At 37.7% G+C, this 8,446-nt stretch overlaps 2 long non-coding RNA genes across 2 annotated transcripts; both read left to right on the top strand.

The window, feature by feature from the left end:
* The first annotated feature begins 2,350 nt into the window (after positions 1-2,350).
* LOC129739771 (uncharacterized) lies at positions 2,351-3,415 on the top strand. The gene is made up of 4 exons (XR_008735963.1): positions 2,351-2,630; positions 2,696-2,772; positions 2,833-2,906; positions 2,995-3,415. It is a non-coding gene; the product is annotated as an uncharacterized LOC129739771 (long non-coding RNA).
* Positions 3,416-4,854: 1,439 nt separating this feature from the next.
* Positions 4,855-7,198, top strand: LOC129739396 (uncharacterized). Its single transcript, XR_008735850.1, has 4 exons — positions 4,855-6,237; positions 6,303-6,379; positions 6,440-6,513; positions 6,602-7,198. It is a non-coding gene; the product is annotated as an uncharacterized LOC129739396 (long non-coding RNA).
* Positions 7,199-8,446: the final 1,248 nt, after the last annotated feature.

Here is an 8,446-nt window from a genome sequence, read left to right as displayed (position 1 = left end):
TTAAATCGTTTTTGGGTCTTCAATAAAGTTGTTTGGGATAGAATTTTCAGCACAAATGTGTATGTTATAGTAAATGTATGGGTAATAGTCATTATACGAGCAAGCTTCTACTGTCACAGATACCTTCGTGAGTTCAACAAAAAGAGGACAGTTTTTGACAGCTACAACTGGTGCCTGACATTATTGAAAGTGCATTTTTTTGGATCTCATCGGCAGACGCATCTGGGTGAGGTGAAAATGTGTTCACAAACTGTATATAGATCACATAACGCTAATCGCCACGTCGTATGTGCATTATGCTTTTTGAAACAAAGTTGTATGCGAAAGATAACAGTAAGTCAAAAGAGGGTCATCACTGCTAACTTAATAAGTCGTTTTAAAAGTCGTGAAGCATATTACCCTGACGTTCTTTGCAATACTTGTCGAGTTGTCTGCAATCAATACGGTATAAATTTTGAGCCTAATCTTAAAGAAAAGTTAGGCTCATATAACCGGCAATTAATGGATTTCTTCGAAATGAAGAAGTTGGGTGATATGGGAAGAAACGAAAGCGTCAAAGAAGTACCTGTAGTATACTGCGTCGATGTAAAAGAAATTATTCAAAAGATTCGAGACTCACGAAATATGACTGATGAAGAACTAGTTTTTAAATTTGGAATGGACGGTGGAGGAGGTTTTTTTAAAATTACTTTGTCGGTGATTTCACTGGGACAGCAATCCAAAGCTGAACGTTTCAAGGATGGCGGTGTTCGAAGGTATTTTAGAAATAGTTATGAACATTAGGCTTATAGTATAATAACGTCAATTTATTTAATCAACTATTAGGCTTTTGATTCTTGCTCTTACCCCAAACTGGAAGAAGTATATGAGAATATTGCTCCATTTTGGAACGCGCTACAGTTGCAGGAGATTCAAAAGTCATGAATATTATAACGGGCAAAAGGCTCATTCGTCAGCACATCCGTGCTCATATTGCGATGTCAGTAAGCAATATTTGATGACACGTAACGGAAACTTGAGGACTGTGGGGACAATCAAGAAAATCGCACAGCAATGGAAAGAAGCCAACTGTAAATCTGCTAAGAGATTTTCATGCTGTGTTCCCGAGCCACTCTTCAAAGGATCTGACGATCAGCTAATATTAACTGCAGCTCCCCCACAGCCTTTGCACTTAACTCTCAGAATCGTGAATGCCTTGTTTAAGGCAGTTGCAGTAACGAATCCAGAGCTAGCAGAATTGTGGACTGCAAAAGCAGGAGTGAGGCATCTACAACAAACGTTTGGTTTCACATGGAAAGCTTGCCATAATCCAATGGATTCCTCAGATGTGCTTGAAGGTCATTTTGATGTGCATTAAAGATAAGTAAAATAGATAAATAAAAAAACTCTTACAACTGTAAAAATACCGATATCGTAGGCACTGAAGCTGTTTCAGGAGAATTACAAGGTATGCTTTAAGAACAACATAGATTTTTTTTCCGAGTACACTGTGGTGATGTAGTGTAGGGCTGGTTAAAATAGTTAATCAAATACGGGTTAAAACAAGAATTGTCCTTTTCCCAAGAATAATTGAATTCTTATTTCTAAGCGTGTATTGTTGTACGTATGTGTGATAAGTTTAACGTGCATTATTAATAACTCGTCTTAGTGTTAGTGTGCCTACAAATAAGAAAAATGCTGTAAATACTCTAATTATTAATTCATAATTGTATAGGTATAAAATAAATAAATAAAAAATAATAATATTCCACACATGAGTTGATTGGATGGTATTGGTTCAAGGAGTCGGTTGATGTTTAGAGTGACATGCTTGAAGTCTTCATTCTCGAAACTATTCTTGGCGAAGAATGTCGCGCGTCCTGACAATTTCGTTGGATATCCGAAATGGAAGTTCGCACTGCGAAAGAGCAGTCACCACATACACATCACTCTTTGATGAGTTTTCTATAGTGTGGGAGAATCTTAAACTGACAAACTCTTCCAAATTCCACATTCTACGATTCCATGTAAAGGATTTTTGCGAATACACCGGAAAATCGCTGGGTGTATTCGGAGAGCAAGCCTCGGAGAGTGATTTTTCAGAAACGTAGAAACGATATCAAACCCCCGATACATCGAAGTTGTACTATGATCATCTCTTAAATGCTGTAGTGGACTATAACAGTGGTCATCTGTGTTGATTTTTAATTTAAGCTCATTTTAAGCACGAAAAAATGGTGGAAGACCCAAAAACGATTGAAACTACGCCTGGAAAGATATTCGCTTTTTAGTGAAGCTGTAACCGTCTGTTACATATTTTTGTGTGGCTCCGCCACAAAATCCAGTAATCCCTGTCCTTTATGGAAAAACAAACAAAAATCGCTCAATCATGAAAAGGCTAACCTCACCCTTACCATCTGTCACCGCACACAGTCACTCTCCTCTCTGGGCTTTCCATGGGCGTCGTGTGTAACCAGGGCCGTCACGGGGAAGTGTTCTCACCCGGAGAGCGACACACCCGCGTTGTAATATAGTTTGTCGTTGTATGTGTGTCGGTCAAAGTAACGTTAGCTTTTTCACATTCCGATTTTGTAAAATGCTTTCTTTCTGTCTGTGACCGTTTTGGAGAACGGAAGTGCGCGTCGTGTGTAGTATGTTTCAAGTTGTTAAATTTAATGGTGTAAAGTGTTTAAAAATTCATTCCTACTATTTACAGATTAAAAGTCAAGCCTTTGCAAACAAACACGTTAAAAAAAACTAGAAAACTGTGTTAAACTTATCGATAATAGTACGGTTAGTAAGAAAAGCTAAAATATTGCGAAACATGTTAAAACTTAACTTATATTCAAATAGCTAAAACAAACTGTTAAAATTACACACAACATCCAGTGTAATGACACATTCTACAAGAAAAACAACATAAAAAGGTAAATTCTAAAGGTTAAAAATAAGAAACATTTTGTAACCCACGTGTATACTAGTACGACGTCATGTGTATTATAACCTCTTTGGCAGGTCCAAGAGGGCCTTTTTTGTTTTGCTCTATTCTTTTCCCGTTGGCTAAACAACACACGGCACAACAACATACAGAATCCAGGCAGAAAGAACCGATCAGCTCGCTAAAACCCCAATCCACACGGTATCAACATCGGACGGCAGAAAACGAGGTTAGCAACAACACCCATCTGCTGCTCGCGGGCTCTTCCGGGACGCCGGAATGGAGCCTGTGAGGGTCTGGCCGATTCCATCGGACACGAGTGGCAACCGGAAGAAATTAAACGGTTCCTGTACGTCGGGATCCGAAGCATAGCATAATGACCCGCCAAACAATCATTATAACCACACAAGTGACGAATGCAAAACCGCAAGTATGCCTTTATGTGACGTCTGTAGGGAAAATTAGTTTAAAATAAACCCAAAAATGTAACCCTATCAATTCCGACAATTATATCTGTTTAGTGGAGTAGTTCTAGACTCTTTACACTAATTTTGTCCGTGTTACGTTCTGGGCTGAAAAGGTCCCACCCCAAAGACTTTGCTCCAAATCAGTCCACTTCAGAATCAATAACTTTGCCTTTTTGATTATTGGTATCCATTTGACCCGGGTGGGGACATGAGAGGTACCCACCCGTGAACGACCCTGGTTATTGCGATTTCTTTTGGATTTCCCTCTAGTGAGTTCCTCCGGAGGAAAGTGCTGTGAAAACGACCCTGAGATCCCTCTGTTTACCTTTCCCAAAATTCCCACCCACTGAGCGATCCCCGTGTTACAATTGGCGCCCGCAAAAAAAAAATTAGCTTTCGGTACATTTCCCGAAAATCCCGGAGGGAGGGATAGTAACAGTTCCTGTTAGGCTATTGGATCGTTCTTCTAACGACCGTCAATCCGATAACAAAAAGTTTTGAAGTGGTATTTTGTTTAAAACCAACTTTACGTCATAAAAAATTTTTTTGAAACTTCGAATTAATTACCCGAGTGAAACCTTGGAAAACACAGATGTTCTTCTTTTGACTGACTTCGATAAAAACAAAATCATCTACCTGCTTACAAATTTTGCAAATTTATCATTTACATGGGGTTCACAGAACTGAACCGTGTTTTTGTAATCATGAGAAAATGAACATGTATTACTCTATTAATATTATCTTTATTTTTGTTTTCAGAACTGTAATTGGGATTAAAACGACCGTGAATCGAAATCGAATCTTATTGGAATGGAAACGAATGTTAAAATTGCCTCAAATGGTGGAAAAAACCCCATACACATAATGGTTATGGTTTTTTTTTTGTAAAAAATTTAATAAGTGTGCATGCTAAGTGCTTAAAGTTAAATTAAAAACATCACTTGAAAAATTAGAAGATGGTTCCAAGAACACCGAATCTGAAACAGAATTATAGAATTATCTAGAATCATCAGAATGGAATATAATATACTATTATTTATTACTAGCTTCTAATATTAAAATTTGTAAATATGTAGAATATGAAATTGTAAACATGTTAAACTTTTGAATCGTTCTTTATCAGTTGCATTGGTACATTAAATGCCAAATTTCCATAAAACCTTTGTACCTAGTTGAAATTTACTTTACCCAATCACTCCCAGGAAGAAACAGAACTTCCGTTTTGAAATTTTTGATGTTTTCTTAGAGAGAAATTTTGTTACTTTCACAATTAATAATTTGGTTTTGGAGATCTCGTTAACTTATTATAATTTGATTGGTTTACCCCGAGATTTCAAATCTTGGCTAAATGGATTTGTGATTCGTCATTGGTCGAATCTATGCTACCGGATTGGATCCGACGAAAAACATGAACCTTATGAACAAAATAGAATATGACTCAAATAGCTTTACGCTTACATTTATGGAATTTCTTACATATGTTGGAATTGTATTTGAATGTAACTAGAATTTATCAAACTGAACCAAGTTATTTCGGATAAAAATAGAAAAATATAATGTATTGCATACAATTATTTATTCACAATTTGGAAACTTTTCGTACAAAAACAAAATGAAATTCAAAACACTTACGTTTATTTTTCACGAATTTACAAAGTATTCCCGATGTAGTAAACGAGAATCACCGTTTATTGTACGTGTTTTCTCCATCAATTGACCCTTGCTTGAAGTGATGGCTGACTTGTCCGGAAAGTCAACTAGGTTCTTCTCCGTGACCGAAAGGCTCAGCATCTACAAAAGGACAAACATAATAAAGTATCTACTCACTAATTTTGACGATACATAAAACTTACCTGAAACAGATTGGTGTCAATTTCTTCCGTCCCTGGAACCGCGGTCCTTGTGATGTGAGATGTAGAAAAAGGCCCATCGAAACCGATAGATTGCTCAACTCTTGTTATCCACCGATTCGGATATGTTGAAGCAAATCTCCAGCTGCACAGATCACCTGCTTCGCTAAATCTCTGCTTCTTCCGGACTCCTCCTCTCCGCAATTTTAGCCTAAAACAGGATAGAGATAGAAAAACTTGAATTAATTAACTAAAATTTGCAAATAATTAACTTTTAGAGGAAACTTACCGCGAAATTTGAACAGAAGAGAATCACGAAAATCGATCAAAACCAGCTTCAATGTTTACATTGAATTTTTTATTCTCCCTTTCGTTGTTGACGTTTGTCGTGAGTGACCGTCATCAAAACCTCCGAAAATTGACGTTGTCGTGAGTGACCGTCATTAAAAAATCGCTACACTGAAAAAAACGATACTGTTCTAATCAAGAGATGATTGAGAAATATGTACCTCGTTTAAAATTACACAATAGTATTGAAATTTTATTTCGATTCGATCAAAATAAAATATGTCAATGGGACTGTTACATCATCTCCCTCAGGACAAAATGAATGAAATTTCATTCATTTTGAGAAGGGACGATGGGGTAATGTAACCGTCTGTTACATATTTTTGTGTGGCTCCGCCACAAAATCCAGTAATCCCTGTCCTTTATGGAAAAACAAACAAAAATCGCTCAATCATGAAAAGGCTAACCTCACCCTTACCATCTGTCACCGCACACAGTCACTCTCCTCTCTGGGCTTTCCATGGGCGTCGTGTGTAACCAGGGCCGTCACGGGGAAGTGTTCTCACCCGGAGAGCGACACACCCGCGTTGTAATATAGTTTGTCGTTGTATGTGTGTCGGTCAAAGTAACGTTAGCTTTTTCACATTCCGATTTTGTAAAATGCTTTCTTTCTGTCTGTGACCGTTTTGGAGAACGGAAGTGCGCGTCGTGTGTAGTATGTTTCAAGTTGTTAAATTTAATGGTGTAAAGTGTTTAAAAATTCATTCCTACTATTTACAGATTAAAAGTCAAGCCTTTGCAAACAAACACGTTAAAAAAAACTAGAAAACTGTGTTAAACTTATCGATAATAGTACGGTTAGTAAGAAAAGCTAAAATATTGCGAAACATGTTAAAACTTAACTTATATTCAAATAGCTAAAACAAACTGTTAAAATTACACACAACATCCAGTGTAATGACACATTCTACAAGAAAAACAACATAAAAAGGTAAATTCTAAAGGTTAAAAATAAGAAACATTTTGTAACCCACGTGTATACTAGTACGACGTCATGTGTATTATAACCTCTTTGGCAGGTCCAAGAGGGCCTTTTTTGTTTTGCTCTATTCTTTTCCCGTTGGCTAAACAACACACGGCACAACAACATACAGAATCCAGGCAGAAAGAACCGATCAGCTCGCTAAAACCCCAATCCACACGGTATCAACATCGGACGGCAGAAAACGAGGTTAGCAACAACACCCATCTGTTGCTCGCGGGCTCTTCCGGGACGCCGGAATGGAGCCTGTGAGGGTCTGGCCGATTCCATCGGACACGAGTGGCAACCGGAAGAAATTAAACGGTTCCTGTACGTCGGGATCCGAAGCATAGCATAATGACCCGCCAAACAATCATTATAACCACACAAGTGACGAATGCAAAACCGCAAGTATGCCTTTATGTGACGTCTGTAGGGAAAATTAGTTTAAAATAAACCCAAAAATGTAACCCTATCAATTCCGACAATTATATCTGTTTAGTGGAGTAGTTCTAGACTCTTTACACTAATTTTGTCCGTGTTACGTTCTGGGCTGAAAAGGTCCCACCCCAAAGACTTTGCTCCAAATCAGTCCACTTCAGAATCAATAACTTTGCCTTTTTGATTATTGGTATCCATTTGACCCGGGTGGGGACATGAGAGGTACCCACCCGTGAACGACCCTGGTTATTGCGATTTCTTTTGGATTTCCCTCTAGTGAGTTCCTCCGGAGGAAAGTGCTGTGAAAACGACCCTGAGATCCCTCTGTTTACCTTTCCCAAAATTCCCACCCACTGAGCGATCCCCGTGTTACAAAGCTGAATTGAAAAAAAACTTAAGAAACATGGAAGAATTTCAATCAGTCTAATAAAGTTTTAGAAAATTGCCAATAGCTTTTCAGGATCAACTCAAATCTTTTTCCATTCTTCGACAAAGTTGTCGGGCATGAAATTTTCTATAAAGCCATTGAACTGGGTGATTGTCATAAAATATGTAGTCAGAAAAATCCATGGTCATAGAACATAAGGTCGAAAACCCCCATTAGAAATCTAATGCAAATCGACTTAAAATTTTAAAATCGCTCTAATTTCAAAAAAGCCCGATGAAACATTTCCAAATTTTCAGGATGTATGCCTGAATACTACATCTTTCGAATGCCGAGTGCCGTTTTGGTGGTCATTTTTTCTTTTTAATAACGTATTTTGGCACACCGTGTATTGTTTTGTGATTTTTGTCATTCGTTTAATTTTTGCTATTTTTACCATATTTATCATTTTCATCGTTTTCGTTTTTTTGATCATTTTGGTTTCTGTTGTAAATTCCTCTGTTGTTCGGTAAATTGTTGAACATCCTGCTTAAAGTGGAATGTGCACAATCGTTTTGCGTTTGTTGTTACTAGCAAAACCGAGATAACCGATGACAAGTTGTGAATCGTATTGTAGGTTAAGTTGTAAATAAGCTTATCAATAGTTGTTTCCAGTAAGTATCACTGACCACTTGGTTCGATACCGGGCGATTGTTGGATGGAAGCCTCCAGCAGAGATTTATTTTCTTCTTCTCGTTGGAGCTTCCCTGCAACGGCAATCTGTCGAACGAAACGACTGACTTTGCTGCTTATCGCCACCGCCCACGTACATAAATCTATTAAAGCTAGTTTCAGGAATTTTGCTGATAACTGGAAACACAGCAATAGTTCAATTTGAAAGTTTTAATTTAACTCATTGTAGACGTAGTTAAAAAATTAGACGCGATCCATCTCGGATTCTGAAATAAATTGTGATGATTTATTGACGTTCTTGTTGACTTGCTCGTTGGTAGAACGAAAACACATGAAGCTATTCCAGTCAGTGTGTGCTTGAGCATTGACAAGGACCGTAGTAGTAACTTCAGTTATTGTAAAGCA

Source organism: Uranotaenia lowii, chromosome 1 (assembly GCF_029784155.1).
Source record: "Uranotaenia lowii strain MFRU-FL chromosome 1, ASM2978415v1, whole genome shotgun sequence".
In the NCBI taxonomy this organism is placed as follows: Eukaryota; Metazoa; Arthropoda; class Insecta; order Diptera; family Culicidae; genus Uranotaenia; species Uranotaenia lowii.
This window is presented reverse-complemented; position numbering and strand designations above follow the sequence as displayed.